This window comes from Tachypleus tridentatus, unplaced genomic scaffold (genome assembly GCF_004210375.1).
Source record: "Tachypleus tridentatus isolate NWPU-2018 unplaced genomic scaffold, ASM421037v1 Hic_cluster_1, whole genome shotgun sequence".
Classification (NCBI taxonomy): domain Eukaryota; kingdom Metazoa; phylum Arthropoda; class Merostomata; order Xiphosura; family Limulidae; genus Tachypleus; species Tachypleus tridentatus.
The window spans coordinates 27,757,301-27,778,458 of NW_027467777.1; the positions used below are offsets into that span (position 1 = coordinate 27,757,301).

General features: G+C 35.2%; 1 long non-coding RNA gene across 1 annotated transcript; it reads right to left on the bottom strand.

Annotated features, from left to right (window-relative positions):
- On the bottom strand, positions 1-15,713 carry LOC143241637 (uncharacterized). Its single transcript, XR_013022248.1, has 5 exons — positions 15,623-15,713; positions 11,672-11,738; positions 8,634-8,717; positions 2,413-2,530; positions 1-108 (listed from the first exon to the last, which is right to left on the bottom strand). It is a non-coding gene; the product is annotated as an uncharacterized LOC143241637 (long non-coding RNA).
- Between the last annotated feature and the right edge of the window lie 5,445 nt (positions 15,714-21,158).

The window sequence follows — 21,158 nt, forward strand, 5'->3', positions numbered from 1 at the left end:
AATGTTTAAGTAATTTTATTTACAATTGGTACAACCATATTTAGAATGATTAAACACACTGAGTTTGTGGCATATTCTTCATTTTCAAGCATGGCTGGTACAAGATACCTGGAAGACAAATTCTCTCATTTTACCAAACTTACAAAATCGAACTTAGGACACTACATGAAAGAATCATGAAATTACCAAACAGAATGTTTAATATTACACAATATGTTGATCTACAAACAAGTTCCAGTATTACATAAAGTGGTAATCATAATACACATCACTGAAGAAAATATATCAGCACATTGCAGAATCCTTTTTTCACATTTTCTTTCTTTTGAACTTAAGGTCCACCTGACTGTAACATATGTATCATTTATTTATTATATACAGTAGATAAAAGCGTTAAGACAAAGTCAAAAATTACATTTCAGGCTATCAAAGAATGGAATTTAAATTAAAGTTGAAACATCAACATTTTACCAGTCTTTATGTTGAATACAACATAGAAAACATTTTACCAGTCTTTATGTTGAATACAACATAGAAAACATTTTACCAGTCTTTATGTTGAATACAACATAGAAAACATTTTACCAGTCTTTATGTTGAATACAACATAGAAAACATTTTACCAGTCTTTATGTTGAATACAACATAGAAAACATTTTACCAATCTTTATGTTGAATACAACAGAAAACATTTTACCAATCTTTATGTATAATACAACATAGAAATTCAGCATGCAGGTAATATTTTGTGTCCCTTCCTTTTGCTTTAATAACTCTATACAATTACATTGTTACAAGATATTTAAAGTGTTCTTTGGGATTTTACTCCAAATGTCTCTAGTACACTCCCATAATTTATTTGGAAGTAACTTTTAATTTGTCAAGTTTTTGATATATGAAATCCCAGATCAGCTCAACTGGGTTGAGCTTGGGGTAACTACATCATTTGAATGACTGGCAGTTTCTTTCCAAGATAAGTAATTTCTATATGTGTGGGTTTTGGTAATTATTTTTCTGGTAGTAGAATCCTTTAACAATAATATGCAAATCACTAGGATCAGTATCTGATGGTACTTGCTTTGATCCATTATTCTATTTATCTTGCAAATATCTCTTGTTGCCTCAGCAGAAAAACACCTCTAAACTATCACACTGCTCACCCTATGCTTCATTATAGGTGCTATGTATTGAGGTATGTTTCACCTTTCTTCTACATACAACCTATCCTATTAACCAAATGTTTTAAACCATCAACAGTCCAGTTTTTATACTTTAGCAAATTTCATTCTCTTGATAATATTTGGAGATTAAAAGATTTTTTTAACTGCTACACAACCAAATATTTCATTCTCATCAAGTCTTCTGGATACTTTAGACCTGGAGTCTTTTCTATCATTTGGTACATGGTAACTTATCTCATACTTGAGATCAGTAGCAGTCTTCCTTCTGTCCTGAACGTTACATAAACAAAGACACCTAACATCAGTATCATTGAGTTTAGGTGTTCTGTCTCTTTCTGTCCTATTTCCAATACTACCTGTCTCAGTCTCACAATCTAGTGTGTACTCAAGTGTTTGTGGAGCATTTCAAGTCTGAAGAACTTTGTCAGAGAGTTCAACTGGCATCAGGTCGTTAAAACAAAATTTAATATATGATGTTAAATATTATTTTTTTTATCAAGATTTATTTGGGGAATGATATTAAATTGATTTATTTGTAACATATACTGATACTTTTTTTTTTTATATACAGCTGAGACATTGCATGGGGTACCATGAGAGTTATTTAAAACCTTAAATGTTTACAGTATATTCATTCAGCCAGAAGCCTTATGGTGCCTTTGGTACAAGAATATGAGAATTCTAAAGAATGATAAATATTTTCACTTGACTTGTTTAATGTCACCAGGGATCAGTGAAACATTACCATAGTGTTGAAATGTACAGTACTGTCCTAACACTTTTGCACAGTGCTGTAAGTAATTAATTATACATATACCTTGAGTTTCTCTGTGCAAAACTTCTAACTTATAGATCCTTCCAAAAATGAAACCACACACACACAGTCACTAAACTAATACAAACACAATGACTTATAACATGCTTCTTTTTCTAAAGAAGCTACCATACATTTCTCCCATTAACAAACCAACAACTTCAAATATGAAGTTCCTACTATAGTTAAATATAACATCTGTTGAATTAACAAAAAATGAAGAAAATGGCCAGCTTAATAAATAAAGAATGCGGCAGAATGGCCAGCTTAATAAATAAAGAATGCAGCAGAATGGCCAGTTGAATCAATACAAAATACCCTCAAAACAAGTACTACCCATACAAAGATTCTAGACAAGTCTGGTGGATAGCTCTGCCTGTTATTCAATAGACAAAAGTAAAGACTGAAATATCGTACCTTTCAGATTCCATGCTTTGGATTATTAACAGCAACATAGTGATACAACACCACCAACAGAAACAGACAAACTCCGAGAATATTGGAGAATATGGCTAGCTGAACATCTGTTATCATTCTAATGGGAAAAAGAAAACTACATTTGAAATATTTATATCTTATATCACTAACTGATACATATTTATATTACTAATACATGGTTGGTTGGTTGATTTAGTGTTTTATAGCACAAAGTAGCTATGCTATCTGCCCCAAACATCTGGTAAAAAAGGTAAAAGTAAATTCAATAAACTTCATAAAAGGAAATTAAGGTAAAACAAAACAAAGTTAAAAATAAATAAATAAACAAATAGCATAAAACCAATGTTTACATCTAGTCTACAACGTCAAGATAAAAACTACAGTAATTCAAGTTGTAAAGGACTTTGTAGTGTGACTGTAATAATCATAACTCACCAGGAAGACTAACATGTAAGTACAAAAACCACTGTCAGTCACCTGAAGTTGGCCTTTCCAGTCCTGGTTTCGAGTTACTTAATGTTACAGCCAGTTTCTAATTTCAAATTGAACTAGATGAACTGTGATTTTTATTAAGAAGCCACATTAAAAATGTGTGATGTATATATTAAAAAACTTAAATTGCATTAAAAAGATTAATGGCCTTTAAAAAACAAAACATTACCAAGGTGGACAGTGTCACCATCACCAATAACACTGTCTAACATTATGGACAAACCTTGGAACAGAACACACTTAAAATGGTGCCATCTTCATGAATCATAACGATGACAAGAAAGTAAAATGTGGGCTATTGTGATCTGCGTATTACATAAACCACACATTGGTGCATCAGTTCCTGATAAAAGAAAACGATGAGTTAAAAAACTGACCAATGGGTAGTCTAGTTAGAACAACTTCCTCTTTCCAATCCTTACAGAAGCAAGACGGCCGAAGTATAATATAGGGTTTTATTTGGAAAAGCTTGTTATCGTGTTGCTCACTCCAAGTCAACTAACAGCTGGCATGGAGCCAAGCCTTGAATACAGGACCATAGTCCATATATGGAACAGGCACAACAGTGATAGTGCCAGAGTGGATAGACTTAGCTGCAGTGTCGGCGAGCTCGTTCCTGTGAATACCAACGTGGCCTGGTATCCAGAAAAACTGGATAGAAGTAGATGTTAAAGAGAAATGGGCCAGTCAGTTTTGAATATCGGCAAGAACAGGGTGTGAACCAACGTGAAGTGATTCCGGGGCCAGTACAGAACTAAGCAAGTCACTATAAATCATGCAATTTGAGTAATGCTTAGCTTCTATGTGATCCAGAACAAGAGAAATGCCATACAGTTCAGCAGTGAGCACAGAAGTTGTAGAGGGGATTCTGCACACAACCACCAAACCACAACAAACCATGGCAGAGCCCACACAGTCAACTCATTTCAAACCATCTGTATAAATAGGAATGTAAGGTTAGTCAGAAAGATGTTCAGCAAATAGCAGACAGTATTTCCAATCAGGAGTGTCTACCTTTCTCAGATGAGTTAAAGATAGGTCACAACTGGGACTGTAAGAAGCCATGGTGGGATGGGCTGACCAGTGGATACAGCAATGCTATCCAAGGATGACCCAATTCATCAAACTGTGCCTGGATATGAAGGCCAAAAGGAGCAATGGCAGACTGTCTGGTCTGAAAAGGCATGGCCCATCGAGGAAGGAAAACACAATCCCAGGTGGGATGCTTTGGTAAGGAACGAAGTTTCGTAGCATATGTTAAAGACAGTTGCAAACAGAGGAGGTACAAAGAAGGTTCATGAGACTGTATAAGCTGTGAACTGGGGAAGTGTGGAAAGCCCCAGTGCAGAGCCGAAGTCCTTAATGATGTATAGGGTCTAGTACCTTTAAGGTCAATGGTCTGGCAGAGTCGTAGACCAGTGATCCATAGTTGAGTTTCGATTGAATAAGAGCACAATTAATTGTTGGCATAAAATGTCCATCTGCTCCCAAAGAGTTGGAAGAGAGGACACAGAGGATGTTCAGTGCTCTTGTACATTTGACCTGTAGCTGCTTGATGTGTGGTATAAAGGTTAGCTTATGGTCAAATATAAGCCCCAAAAACTTAGTCGCAGGGACCACAGAGAGCACAAATTCACCAATGCGGAGTTCAGAATCAGGGTGAATATCTCGTTGGCAGCAGAAGTGCATACAAATGGTTTTAGAGAGAGAGAAGGTAAAGCCGTTTGCTGTGGCCCACTTCAGTAAACAACTGAGGGCATTCTGTAGCTGCCACTCAATATACCTCATGTTTGACAACTGACATGAGATGTGAAGGTGGTCAACATAGAGCCCATTTGCAACAATGAGAGGAAGTTGTTCAGTGATGGCATTAATTTTTATACTGAAAGTGTGTGACCCTCAGAACACAGCCAAGAGACTCCAAGTTCCTTCAGAAAAGAACGGGAAAGTGTGAAACCCACACAAACTTGGAATCTCCTGTCCATTAAAAAATGTTTAATAAAAATGAGCAAATCGCCACGTAACCCATATATATGGAGGTCTTGCAAAATGCCATACCCCCATGTTGTATCATAAGCCTTCTCAATGTGAAAGAATATTGATACAAGATGTCATTTGAGAAAGGCTTCTCTGATTGATTTTTCAAGTCGAATCAGGTGCTCCATGGTGGAGCGCTGTCATTGGAACCCACACTGGGTTGGCAAGAGGAGGTTGTTTGACTTCAGAAACCAAACAAGACGAGCATTAACCATCCTCTCTGAGGTCTTACAGAGACAGCTCGTCAAAGCAATTGGATGGTAGTTTGGAGGAATCTTGGGATCCTTTCCAGCCTTGGAGAAAGGCAGGACAACAGCCTGGCACCAGGCATCAGAAAAAACATTCTCCTGCCAGATCCAGTTAAAAATAAACAGAAGGATAGCAAGAGAAGCAGGAGATAAGTGGCACAGCATGTCAGTATATATCATCAGGTCCAACCGATGTACTGCCAAACCAATGAGGGGCCAGTATGAGTTCCACCAGTGTAAATGGATGATTATAATCAGAGACACTCAGCTCAAAAGGAAAGAGGTCTTGATGGCTAAGAAGGTGGAAGAGGAAGCAGAAGTGCCAGATATCCAACAAAAGCTTTCACCGAGAGTATCGGCAATGCTCTGGGAATCAGTTACTTCCTCGCCATCAGAGAGCAAGATCGAGAGGGGACAGAATTATACTGCCCACTGACCTCTCGAATCTTGTCCCATATGACTTTGAAACTGGTAGTAGAGGATATGCTGGTTGTGAACTTAATCCAAGATTCCTTCTGGCTTTGACATCTTACACATTGAGCATGTGCACGGGCCCGCTAAAAAGCGATGAGGTTTAAGAGAGTGGGATATCTACAAAAAGTATCCCAGGCTCATTTTTGAGCCTTCCATGCCATGTGACAGGCAGGATTCCACCATGGACGAGGATATAGTGGAAAACTTGTCGCAGTTTTAGAAATACATTGAGCAGCTGTTTGTATAAGACAGTCAGTTACTGCTGCCACACAGTCATCTACTGATGGCTTACAGACAATGGCAGGATCAAGTTCTGCTAGAACAGTGAAAGAGGACCAGCTTGCCTTATCCAGCTTCCACTGGGGCAGGCGGGTTGGGTGGCATCGACCACAGCCAGTCTCTCTCAAGATTATGGGAAATTAATCACTGCCTCGTGGATTATTGTCAACCCTCCATGAAAAATGGGAGAATAATGAAGGGGAGCAAATTGAGAGATCAATAGCAGTAAAGGACTGACTAGGTGAATGAAAATAAGTAGAAGAGCCAGCATTGAAAAGAAAAAGGTTGTGATAAGAGAGGTCGCTCTTTAGAGAGTATACTCTCTGATGAGAGGGGATGATGTCCATTAAAGTCCCCAAGGATGAAAATGGGAGACGGCAACTGTTCAATGAGAGTATCAAGGTCTGACTGATCATATGTCTCTCCCAGTGACAGGTAGAGAGAACAAACAGTGATGGTATGACCCAACGAAACACAGATGGCTAAGTCCTCCAAGGGTGTGTTGAGTGGCAAAGACAGGGTGAGCACATGTTGATCAACCAACAGTGCCACCCCTTCATGCACTCGTCCATCACACAGCCTGTCATTTCTGTATAAAGAAAACTGCTGAAAAGTGACTGTATCGGCAGGTTTCAGAAATGTTTCCTGTAAAGTAAGACAAACACAGGATGGTAGGAAGCAATCAGGGGTTTGATGTCATCTAGATTAGAACGTAAACCTTGACAGTTCCATTGTATCAGGGTGGCCATTTTTAGTTACGTGTAGGTGAATTGGGCAGAGAACTCTTCTGTTTACTACCACATCTTTTTCCTTACTTTCCTTATTCGATGGAGGTCTTTCGACCTCCATGGATCCTGCCCTGGGTCTATTGGGCAGGTCTTTGCTGTTGGAAGGGAATTCCAGAGACTGAGGATGTGAACAAATGATTGTTTTGAATCTTGGGGTGAGAGAGGAAGATAGATCTGAGGAAATGCCTGTACCTGGAACCAAAGGATGTGGATCTTGAGGTTTGGTGGAATGTATATAAGGGACAGAGATTGGTGTTGAAGTTGATTCATCAACTTTCATAACCATGGAGGTCAAAAGATTTTTCATTTGTTTGGAAAAGGATTCTTTAGAAAGCACAGAGATCTGTCTGCACTCCCACAGTAGCTGTGGAACGAAGTGCAGCAGCATACATCCAAGATGGAGTGGTGGACAGCAATTTTTGAGCCTCAGGATAAGTAATGTTATGAACTGTTTTCAAACGCTGCACCTCTTTTCCTTCCAACCATTTATGGCAAGAACGAACGTAGGACAGGTGAGAGCCATTGCAATTGATGCAATGAGGGTCCATTTCACACCGATAGGCATCGTGGTCCTTGCCACTGCAACGAGCACACACCAAGGAACCACAACATGACATCTTTGAGTGACTGAACCATTGACAGTGGAAACATCAGAGAGGGTTTGCAATGTATGGCCATACTCTGCAATGAAGATGACCTGCTTTGAAGGTGGAAGGCAGATGTGGTAACATAAATGTGAGTGGAGATACGCCTCACTACAGAAATGCCTTGGGTGGAGTAACCAGCGAGGATCTCTGACTCTGGGATGTTCTTCAAATCCCTCTCAACAATAACTCCTCATGATGAATTCAAAGTAGCATGAGGTATATCCCCAATTGCCTTTGAATGCAGCAAGAGTTCACTGTTGAGATGTGGATGTTTTCACCAATATGCCACCAGATCAAAGCTTCTTTACTGACTTTGGAAAGCCAGCAAGTCCCTCTAGTCCCTTCTGAATTAAAAAGGGAGATTTTTCCCTTAAAGGTTTGTCTGAAAGTGAATGCAATATAAGAAAATGAGGTACAACAGGTGTTACAGATGTTGAATATTGCTGCTCAGAATCTTCAAGATGTGGCCATTTTATAGACTGTTTTTTCACTATTTTATTAAGATTTTTAATTGAAGTATCCATAATAAAGCAAGGGAAATTTTGGTGCCCACTAACCCCACCCACCATGGAGCCCTAAGAGAGGACACATTACAATGTCAAACAAGGACACTGCAGCAACACCAGGGTTTCGTGATCACTATACCCAAAACACCAGCATCAGATATAATGTCTACAACATCTGTTGATAACATCCAACACTGGTACTTGGTTGACCCTAGCCCAAGTGGACCAGCCAACTGACCCAAGGGGCCCCACCTCAAGGCTGCCCGTCTGCAGCAATTCAAGGCCAAAGTGGTGTGTTAGGGTTGGACCCCTCAACCACCAGGATCCTCTCCTACCCTTCACGGGTTGCCATGCATGGCAAACACGTGGATGGATGTTTAGCTCCCAAAGGAGATAAACTGAAAGAACAGAACCTTCCCTGGGAGTTCCCCTCACCACGTATAGGAATCCATACCAAGGAGTACTAATACATATTTATATCACTAACTGGTACAAAATTCTATTACTAATACATATTCATATCACTAACTGATACATATTCGTATCACTAAATGATACAGACACAATTTCAAAGATTATGGAAATAATACATTTTAATACAACTTTCTTTCATGCTAGATTTTGGAAAAACATAAAACTACAGTTCATAATTTACATGTAAAAGGTAAAATTCACAAACATGACATGCATTTTTAGATTATATCTAATCACATTTTTGTTAATTATTACCTGCTACAGGGTCTAGATGATTCCACTTATCTGGGTAGAAATGTCAACAAAACTTGTGGTACCCACAAGAAAATCTTCAGAAATCTTTTATATATATTTAAAATTAATATAATCACACATTGTACCAAACAACAACAAAAAGAAATGGTTTAAGTGTAGCTACAATGTCACACAATATATAACACACAGAACAAAGAAATCTGTATGTCAGCATTCTACTGTAAATACAATGTGGGAAAAACAGCATGTAATATAAAAAGAAATGGTTTAAGTGTAGCTACAATGTCACACAATATATAACACACTGAACAAAGAAATCTGTATATCAGCATTCTACTGTAAAATTAATATAATCACACATTGCACTAAACAATATCAAAGAGAAATGGTTAAAGTGTAGCTACAATGTCACACAATATATAACACACTGAACAAAGAATTCTGTATATCAGCATTCTACTGTAAAATTAATATAATCACACACTGTATCAAACAATAACAAAAAGAAATGGTTTAAGTGAAGCTACAATGTCACACAATGTATAACACACTGAACAAAGAAATCTGTATATCTACATTCTAGTGTAAAATTAATATAATCACACACTGTATCAAACAATAACAAAAAGAAATGGTTTAAGTGTAGCTACAATGTCACACAATATATAACACACTGAACAAAGAAATCTGTATGTCAGCATTCTACTGTAAATACAATGTGAGAAAAACAGCATGTAATATAAAAGAAATGGTTTAAGTGTAGCTACAATGTCACACAATATATAACACACTGAACAAAGAAATCTGTATATCAGCATTCTACTGTAAATACAATGTGAGAAAAACAGCATGTAATATAAAAAGAAATGGTTTAAGTGTAGCTACAATGTCACACAATATATAACACACTGAACAAAGAAATCTGTATATCAGCATTCTACTGTAAAATTAATATAATCACACATTGTACTAAACAATAGCAAAGAGAAATGGTTAAAGTGTAGCTACAATGTCACACAATATATAACACACTGAACAAAGAATTCTGTATATCAGCATTCTAGTGTAAATACAATGTGGGAAAAACAGCATGTAATATCAAAGACAGAATGTCTGTACAGCAACAATGGTGTTTACCAATAAATGAGTCAAGACTCCAACAGTGTATATAAAGGTCAAACAGGAAGGTCTCATAGAAAGAAGATTTAAAGAATATTTTAGAAGTTAAAAATGAAAAAAAAAGAAAAAGTATTCAACTTTTGTATGTTACCTTATTCAAATTCAACACCAAAAAGGTAAAAATCTAGACAGCTCGGAAATTTTAGAAATAATAGAAGTCTGAAAATAAATCCAGAAAAAGTTCTCAACATCCAAACTTTAGCTCCTCTCACTGTCTAGGTGAGTTTCATAGTCACTTTGGGTTCTATGTTTAAACATAAACTTGCTACAAGACATTTCAATGTCCAGATGACAATGCCTTTACTGCTAAAAACATGGTTGTAACAAGTGATGTACTAGAGGAGTTTAACCATGCACCAACTGTTTTAATTATCAAGTACTTTTATCTAACCCTGTATGATAACCCTTCCATCCTCAATTTGTACTAGTAACTTCCATTAATACTTTTCTTACAAGTCAATACAATTTATTAAGTACAAAACAAAACTTTATACAGTGAGGCTTAAGTAATGATCTGTACACAACGTTTACATCTCTAGGCTTAAGTACTGATGTGCACACGACGTTTACGTCTCTAGGCTTAAGTACCGATGTGCACACAACGTTTACGTCTCTAGGCTTAAGTACTGATGTGCACACAACGTTTACATCTCTAGGCTTAAGTACTGATGTGCACACAACATTTACATCTCTAGGCTCTTAATAATGTCTATTCATACATCATACAATTTTGTCATTACTACTAGCAACACAATGCTTAAGCAACTTATCCACTACTATGCCAAGGTATTACTTATACCCCAGGCAATATTATTACTGTAGAAAGTTCAAGCACTGACTCCTGATGTACTTTTTACTTACAATGGTCAAGGCTGACTGGACATTTTGCTATCTCTAATCCAACCACCTTAAATAAAACCTGACCTTAACCCCCACAAATGTGATTTATTAGCCAACCTTCTTTCTTTTACCTTATCAAAAGCTTTTGAAAATTAATGTACACACTCTTTGTCATTGTTTTATCTCTTCAGTCATCTCCTACATAAAGATTCACCCTTATTAAACACTCTTAACCTGGGATTTTGTGTTCCTAACCAAGGTAATTCTTCAGTTTAGTTTACCTTTTCCTAGTTTGTCAAATTCTACCACCACTACTCAAGTTTAAACTATTTCCAAACTATCCTACTAAACCATTTCTAGCACATATAAAGCATATCTCATAAATAAAACAAACTTGGCAGGGGTTTAGTTTAGAGAAATCTGATGAATTCTCTCCCCAACAAGGATGTTCAGGAAAGTTGTAGTTCCTCTTTGTTTCTGCTCATGGAAGATCATTTACTTTTACATGAGAGTTTTCCTGTATTTTGATTTGACTTATATAAGGTGATGAAATGAGGTGGAGCAGTATGAAAATGATAGGTGAGAAAGGAGAGCGAGACAAAGGCAGCAGGCCAGAGCCTGTAGTCTGAACAGCAGATGAGACGAAATGAAACATCAACTGCACGATTCAGGGCCAGGCAAGGATATTGCCTTGGCTGGGATCTAACAATCCAATGCCTGAGATTTGGATGAGGGGGGAACAAGAATGCCCCAAAACAATCAACTTTCACAGGACAGGCTATCTCATAATTCCAACAACCCACTTCAAGTAATCTGTTTCTCTATCTAGCCTGAGGGGGCACTCTCCAAAAGACCACATCTTTATTTCTATCCCTAAACCTCTGAAGGAGTTTTTTTTATTACTTATTAAGCAGATAATATTTGTAATGTAGCAGTTTCTATTTTATTTATTGATAGAATATTTTTGCGTTTATTGTTCAGTTTAGCTATATCTGTATTTGTCTTAAATGCTAGCTTACCTGCATCCTAGCATATACCAATCCTTTCAGCACAGACTCGGTCTATTGAACCAATCTTGTACTATAACTTTTAAATTGTTCACAAAATGTGTCAGGTTATCAATAAACATTACATACACAAAATTATATCTTATTTCTAACAGTAATTTTCATTATCGAGATTATAAATATTTTTACACATCAATTCTTTTCAAACTTATCACTTGACATCTTTATAATGTCCAGATAGTTATGAAATATTTTGTGAAGAAAAATGTGTTTTATCTGTTAGTTTCACTAACAAATCTCTGTATGGGTTTGATCTTTAACCCTCCATAAAAAATTAGAAATTTTTTTTTTGTTCTAGAATATATAACATGAAAACACAAATGTTTAGTCTAAAATGGCTTAAATTATTCTATTGTTTGTACAATAATGACCTTACAGCCATAAAACAATACAAAGTTACAATAACATAGTGCATGTGCACTCATGTTAGTGTATCCAATAAATCTTGCCATTACAAAGTAAGTCCTGTTGGCTGGACTGTAGTGGACCATTGTTTGTAAAATAGTTACATTTTAATTATAATGCATTATGGTTATTTAGATATAAATTTCTAAACTTAGTTTTCTTAACAAACAGTACAGTAAATAAGTGTAGCAAACAATTATATTTTCTAGTTAAGCCTTTATACTTGTTTGCTGCTGCTTGTAAGTTACTAAGTATTATAAGGTTTTGCACATGAAAAATGTTAAATGAATAATTTTAGTTTATATATATATATATATACACACACACACACACAAATATTTTAAATAATTAAAAAACAAACAAACTTTAACACTTGAAAATGGCTGAGAAAGTCCCTAGGAGAACATTCTCAGCTTTTGTCTGGTTATTCACATGTAATACACATAAGGGACTATTTCCAAAATTGAGAGGGGGCAACTGTGTTTGATTTAGTATACAAGCAAATAGAAAAGACAGGAGGTTCATATTTTATATTATAGTTTGTCAATATTGGTAATTTGAGTTCCTAATTCATACAAAACTATATACCTTGTATTTTAACATCACAAATATCTAATTTGAACTACTGTTGCATTCAACAAGTTATGACTCACTAAAATTCAGGTTTTTAATATATATTAAATATACTAAAATTTGAATTATGTTCTACAGTTTCATACCATACTTATTAATTTAAATTTAAAAAAACATTTCAATAACATTTTTAATGTCAGCCAACAAATGCGATAACACGGCATTTGGCCTATGTGGAAATGGATAAATGAGTGATTTCACATTGACACCAACAAGATCACCTACTGGTGACCTTTAGATACCAGGTGACATTCAATGTTGTGACCTGGTAAAACTATTTTATAGGTTAGGATGAGTAGAAAGGTGTTACATATTTGTAAAACATGATAATAAATATATTACAATTACTTGTTTCTTTTTATTTGGGATTAACACTTATAAAACATCTAATATTACCATAATAATCTTACATGTTAGGGTTTCCTTCTACCTATTTCTTTACAAAGTTTTGTCAGTGAACTGTTATTAACATGAGATATATTGTTAAATTTGTACTTGATAAATCTGGTAACTTTTCTACCCTAAGAGAAATGTTATTCAATGTTACAAACATAACTTGCCTCAACTTGTTACTTTGAACTGGCAACCAAACTGTAAAAACTTTATACTATCCTGTAATATAACAAATTCTAATACTGGTCTTTCTGTGGTCCCACTTCAAGTGACTATTGATACATATAATCCTACATGCACTGGTGAGAGTTAAAGTCTAAATACTAAAGCCTTTTACATAGTACTGTTCAACACAACATTATGTATTTGGTGTCAGGGTTAACTATTCATTTTACCCTAGATTTTGCAGAGAAGGGTAAATACCAGATACAATACAGACGTACTTTAAAAAACTACAGATATATATTTCAAATGTTCTAGAGGTTATATATTATGCAGACTATATGACAGTCAAACATATTTCTATTCTTTATGTGACTGTCACCTTTCTGGTTCGTCCACGTGATGTTGTCAATCCAGAAATACCTCAAGTATATATACACACCTGACATTTTGTGTACAACAGGCTTGTACGTTTTATTAAAAGCTTGTCACAGTGCACATAGGTACATGAACAATTATAGCAAACACTTCTACAAACGGATTAATGGGAATCCTCACGATTATTCAAAAGCCATAGGTTTAGTTTATTAGAAACTGATGCCTCAATACTAAACAAACCAGCATAAAAAATAATTTGAGACTTACAAATGATAAATAATGAAGAATAATTCACCTCAAGCTTCAAGAACAACTGCCCTAAAAAAAATTGTCCTACCTACTGGCCATATAAAATAATAAGATTTTTGAAACAATGTAAAGGTTTATAAAATAAAAATAGACCCAACAAATGATAACACAACTGTCTGAGAATCATGCTGAAAAATTTATGAATGGGCATAACAACTTTAACTGACTCTAATGCAGAGAAGATGATAACATGCAACAGACACGTGAAATGAGAGATTACAGAATGAAAGTATTTATTATAGTCTTACGTCCTACGGGGCCTAAATACATTAAATAACAAGATAAACTTAAATACATTCAACCTGCTACTGGGCGGCTGCAACATGATGCAATTTTAAATCATGGTCTTACATGGTGTCAATTTTCAAGTCTATCATAACTAATTATCAACAAATATTTTTTTCAAAAACATATAACTTCATTCACTGCAGTGTTTTTACTCATACACAAAGGTTAAATTTTAGGCCTATCTAGCTTTACTAATACAAATTATAATTCTTCCCCTATTAAATCAATGTAATCCATCTAGTTGATAAACAAATACAAAACCTGTACTATTTCCATTTTACCTTATAAATAATAAGTTTAATTTAATTACTTGACAGTAATAAACCCCAATGTAATGGTAACAAGGCCAATTTAACCCTATTTTTTTAAAACACAAACAGTTAGAGACAGAAATAAACTGACAAATGACACTATTCAGTAATAATTATAATCTATCTTAAAAGTACATAATCCTAATATATGCAAAGAAAAAAACATACAGTATTTAAGATACATTTCAAGTATCTTACAAAATTATGAGTACTGTAAAACTATGCATCCAACGTTACTGGAAAATTACCTTCCTTATAACTGGCTACAAATAATGAACATAGGATTAGGTTTAGCCTACTTAGATCACTATGAAACTTGAAACTGGTCCCGCTAACCATTTTTGGTTTCTTCTTGATACGAATTTGGCAAAAACAAACAAAAACGATTAACAAGCGTTTTTTTCTTCTTGGGGAAACGTACTACTGCATGTTTTAAGTCTCACCTAACACTCAAATTGGTTCATTTGTTGTTATACAGAAGAGCAGATCCTTACCCGCGCTGATGTATAATTTAAGAGGAATTATTTCCAAATTCAACACTTTCCTATTTGAAAACTAGTAGCAGTCATATATGCAGTTATAAACTACTACTTTGTTCTTTAACATTTGCTTTTATTTCTATATGTTTCGATGTTGTGTGTATTTAAATTATATTTTAAAAATTAAAGATTTATTTTCAGTTTCACTTCATTGTTTTCTGGTTACTACTTTCGCTCACTTACAAGTTATACATGATTATGTGATTATTTACTTCTAAATTATACGTATATATACATCTCTGCTGACATAAAAACAATTCTACGCCTGAAAACTAGATAGTTATGTTTCTAATTAAATCTAACCCTACAACTTTCAAGTGGGTTTTCGGCGCTTATTGTAAGGTTTACGTAAAAACACATAGAGTGTATTTTCTCAATAATAATACTAAACAAATGTAACCATAACTACAAAAAGTATTACAATCTACTCAAACAACTACTTCTAAGGTGAAAGACTCAACAAACCGTAATATTTCATGATTTACCTGTTAAGCAAAGTGAGCCTTTCTCTTACGTTACTACAACAAAAACCCCTTCGCAACTAAAACCTTTGAAATGATACCAGCACCACGTTTGCAAATACGATACAACATACGTCACACTACAATCGCCAATCACAAACATACACATCAAATTTATATTATTAAAAATAATAATATTTTTAAAGCAATATTTTCAGGTAAGATGTGTGACAGGCATATAAAAAGCAGCCCGAATAACTTACTTTGCATTTCAACAAATACCAATATTTAATAATTACGTTAAATTACTTGAGTTTGGTTTACTTTGTGTTGACTTTTATGCAAAACTACCTGAAAGCTATATGCACTAGCATTCCCAAATTGAACAGTAAAAGACTAGAGGGAAGGCAGCTAATCACCACCGCCAACTCTTGGGCTATTCTTTTACCAACGAATAGTGTGATTGATTCAGTGATGACGGAAAAACCCACTTGTAGAGAAAAATATGTGTAAAAACGGTTAGTTTGGGTTGAGAAATTTTTTTTATGTAGAGGAATGAACAACGTTTCGACCTTCTTCGAAGAAAGCAAACCAGCCGTTTTTACATATATATTAGTGTGATTGATTGTGATATTATAACGTCCTCAAGGCTGAAAATACGAACATGCTTGGTGGTACGGCGATTCGAACCCGCGCCCCGCAGATTGCGAGTCTAATGTTCCTAACCACCACCTGGCCATGCCAGGGCCACTCACAGTTACGACAGAAAGTGTTCGTACCCCTGAGTCCTGAGTAGTTTTTTGCTCATAACTTAAAAAGTATCGAGATTAGGCTAATAGACATAGGGTATATTATAAAAATTATACTAACACACATCTACATAAATTTTTATGTAAATTAAACAACAAATAGACTGTTTATAAACAAATAACCAAAAATAGGAGTAGCAGAAAGTGTTCGTACAGTTCAGAACGTGTAAAAAAACTGATATTCCCGTAAAAATTTTGTTTAGTTTGGCGAATAAACTACATAATACCATTCCAGAACTAGACACTGGGCTAATAATTATTGGAACTTAGCCAGTAAAAAATGTACTTTCGGCAATTTAGCGCCGTCTCCGTCAGTATCTGCTTGGTCATCATGGCGAACAGGAAACAACTGTCCAGTGATTTAAAAAAAAACCGGATTATTGTAAAATACAAGTCTCGTGTGTCTCTTTCCGGTATTGCTACACAACGTAATGTGCCGAAATCTACTGTTGAAAGCATGATTTCCAAGTTTAAACTTACAGGATCAACTGCTAACCTCCCTCGTTCCGGACGCCCCACCGAAATTCCAGAGAGAACCAAGAGAAAGGTTCTCAGAGAAGTTAGTAGGAACCCTCGTTTAACACGTAATGACATACAGAAACTGGGATTGAACTAAGCACCTCTACAGTTACAAACATGTTACGCTCTTCTGGGTTCAAAGCGTGCAGTCCTTGTAGAACTCCATATTTAAAGCCTGTTCATTTAGAAGCACGATTGAGGTATGCAAGAAAGCATGTAGATAAGCCCTTTACCTATTGAAAGAGTATTCTTTGGTCAGACGAGACTAAAATCGAGTTTTTCGGCCACAAAGATGTTCGCTATATTTTCTGTAAGAAGGGGGAACGAAATCTTCCAAAGAACACCGTCCCTACAGTTAAACACGGAAGTGGCTCGATCATGCTATGGGGCTCCTTCAGCTCTTTTGGTGTAGGCAGCCTTCACCGCGTCAACAGAATCATGAGAAAAGAAAAGTACGTTGATTTAGTAGGCAATTATATCAAGAATGATGCTCGGAACTTGCGGTTTGGGCGTCGTTGGAACTTCCAGCACGACAATGACCCTAAGCACACATCGATATATGTGCAATCCTGGTTGCAGAGGATCAATGTAAGCGTTCTGGAGTGGCCATCGCAGTCACCCGATCTCAACCCAATTGAAAACGTTTAGCATGAGTTGAAGACCAGGGTTCATCAGCGTCATCCGAAAAAACTTGCAAGAGTTAGAGGCCTTCTGTAAAGAATAATGGAAAAGAATACCAGTCGAGTACTGTAAAACGATCATGGAGGACTATGAGGAGAGATTGTGTCAAGTAATTCACCTGAAAGGCTACACAACTGACCATTAAAGTAGACGTACGAACTCTTTCTGCCCCTCCTATGTTTGGTTATTTGTTTATAAACAGTTTATTTTTTCATTCAATTTACATAAAAATTTATGTAGATGTTTGTTAGTATAATATTTATAATATACCTTATTTTCATTATCCTAATCCTGATACTTTTTAAGTTATGATGAAGAAACTACTCACGGCGGAGGTGTACAAACACTTTCTGCCGTAACTGTGTATGAGAATGGTCACCATGATATCAGCGCTATCTAGTGTCAGTCATTTTGTATAACTATGAGAATAAAGTTACAATTAATTTTAAAGAGGTGTTACACATAAAGAAACTCAAGACTCAGCTCAACGAAACGACAAAGGAAAAGTCTAATGGTTAAAATACTCGACTTACAACCTGAGGATTAAGGGATCTAAATCAGTTGCCGAATGAGTTCGCCCTTTAGGTCGCTGGGACATTATTATACAAAGATCAATATCATAATTTGTTTGTAAAGAGTTGGCGGTAAATGATTTCAGCTAGTTGCCTTTTCTCTAACTTATCATTTTAAAGTTAGGAACTAGTAGTGCAAATAGCTCTCGAGTAGCCTTGTGCAAAACTAAATAAGCTACACAGACATTACGTGAGCCCATCACGTGATATTAAACTCTCACTGATCAAACAATAATACAAGCGTCTGAGTTTTAAAAACAACATAGTATTATTGACTAAAATTTAGTTATATGAAAATAATGAGTTTGGCGACATTGGTTAAGCAATATTTTATAAGTTGAGTCCTGTGAGCTCGATAACAACATCAACTTACGTTTGATTAAGTAAAATAAATGTTAACTAATATCTGATAATGCAACTATAGGATTGTTAGCTAAGAATTGATATTAAATGTTTTTTGAGATAAGTTGAGTTTGTGAGCTTGGAAACACTGGAATTAATCTAACATGTGTACTTGTGATATTGTTAATTAACATTTGATAAACGTCTTTAACATTTGCTATATCAGGGTTCAAGCAAATTGCCCCTAATTTAGAGCAACTGATTACAACGAAAGCAGCCAATGAGTAATAAACATCACCAAGCTGAAAGTGCAGGACATTTTGAAGGGCAAATTGCGGGCTCGAACATGAGGACCTTTCACAGCCTGGTATGGTAATTACTAGGCATCGAGCACGGGCAGATAGAGTAAATATTAAGTGGATGGTGGCATTGTTAAACAGTGTTTGACAAGATAAATCTTGACTAATTTGTGTCAAGTGACACGTGACAAGCAGATCAATTTAGAATGTCATGTTAAGAACAATTACTATACTCACCTGTGGAGTCTTGCACTAAAAGGTTCAAAGTTCGGCAACCAAAGTTTTATAACCATGTGTCAAATTAAAATAAATTATGTATTATATATTATTTGTTTATAGCTTAGTTGTTTTAATTAGAATAATACCGCACACAGTTGGTTTCTTCTTACATTTAAATAAATGTTCGTTAGTGAAATAAAATGCATTTGTTACAGGAAATACTTGAATGAATACTTATTAATCTGCACGTGCTGTTTCCCAAAAATGAGTTTTATTCAGTAAGTTATAACTCAAGCACACAGCTACACAAAGAGCTGTCTGTGATGACGAGAAAACCCACTTGCAGAGAAAATTATTTACGTGAAAATGGCTGGTATGAATAGCGAAAGCACTAGGCAGAGGAGCGAACAACGTTTCAACCTTCTCGATCCTTGTGAACCTGACGATAACCGAAGAAGGTCGAAACGTTGTTCGCTCCTCTGCATAGTGCTTTCTCTATCCATACCAGTCGTTTTTACATATATAAAGAGCTGTCTGTGCTATGCCTACCACGAATAACAAAACCAGGTTTCCAGCACAGTAAATCCGCAGATATACCACTGTGCCATTAGGGGCAAAATTATAATCCGAATAAAAATATGTACTAAATCCGCTATGATGTTTTGAAATATAACCGTTGTTTAGTAATTATGTTATACTTTGATTAATAGTGATAGTTCGAATGTTTAAAATACATCTATTCTTATTATCAACAATTTTAATATGTAAAGGCTATTTCCCATTGTTAGTTTACTGTATGGACTTACGACTAGCCTCAATTTCCTAAGCTAGCTGAGCCCCGTGACAAATTTTTTGATTAGAGTAAAAAATGCTGTTAACAACGAAATTACCACTTGAATGAAACAGTGTATTCTAAACATAATAAGCAAGAGTGGTATATGATATTGAATAAATTCATTACTTGGTTAATTAGTAGTTTGATCAGAAGTTAGTATTCATTTAATAAATAATTTCAATCTTTTATTATTCAAGCATTTTAAGAATTTATTAATTACCAGAATCGTATTACACGTGGTACACAAGGGTACCATATGTTTTATTAAGAAGGCTTCAGTAAAGAAGCCGAAACGTCGTTCTGTTTTCTTTCAAAGATGCAGTCCGTTAAAGTTCTTAAACTTACAAAGGTTTACCGACGGTAAGATAACGAACGGTACGTAAGAGATTCAACAATAGAAATGCTTTCTGTATCCGTCCTTTATTAGGAGACTTATAGCGTAATATTATTATGTTCACTGAATAAATAAATTATTTACAACCAAACTTCGGTCAAGACTTCGTTCGAATTGTTTTATATAAAACTTCTATGAAAAAGGAATGTTATATTTTTCTATTTCATGAAATGTAAACAAAATTAAATAGCACAGATAGCCCTCGAGTAGCTTTGTGCGAAATTCCAAAACAAACAAACAAACAAATTAAATAGTAAAATATATATGTATATACATCCCAACATTAACTTCACATCTGAACATGGAAGAAAGCAATCACATATCATTTGTTAACCTCAAAATTACAAGAACCGACACACAATTTAAAACAGAAATCCACCGAAAAATCACCCATTCTGGACTATACATTCCTTGGGACTCAGCATACGAAACAAAACAAAAACTCAACATACTAAGAAACCAAATAAACACAGTCATAAAACTATGCTCACCAGATAAAATTAACGACGAATTAGACAAAATAAAACAATACTTCATCAACATCAATAAGTTTCCTCCACAAACCGTGGAAAACATTATACACACACACCTAGACAAAAAGCAAAATTAAATATACCCCCAATTTAAAAAATCATGAAACCATATTGTACTGCATACCATATATTCCCGACATCAGCAGAAAAATAACCAACATTTGGCAAAAACTAGTAACAAAATATGATATTCCAGTTAATACCAAATTTATTCAAAAACCAGGAACAAAACTAAGATCTATACTATGTAAATACTATAATGACAAACACGACACAAACATTATAAAATACAATGTGATAACTGCCACGACTTCTATATTGGAGAAACAAGTAGAAAAATGGAAACCAGTTTCAAAG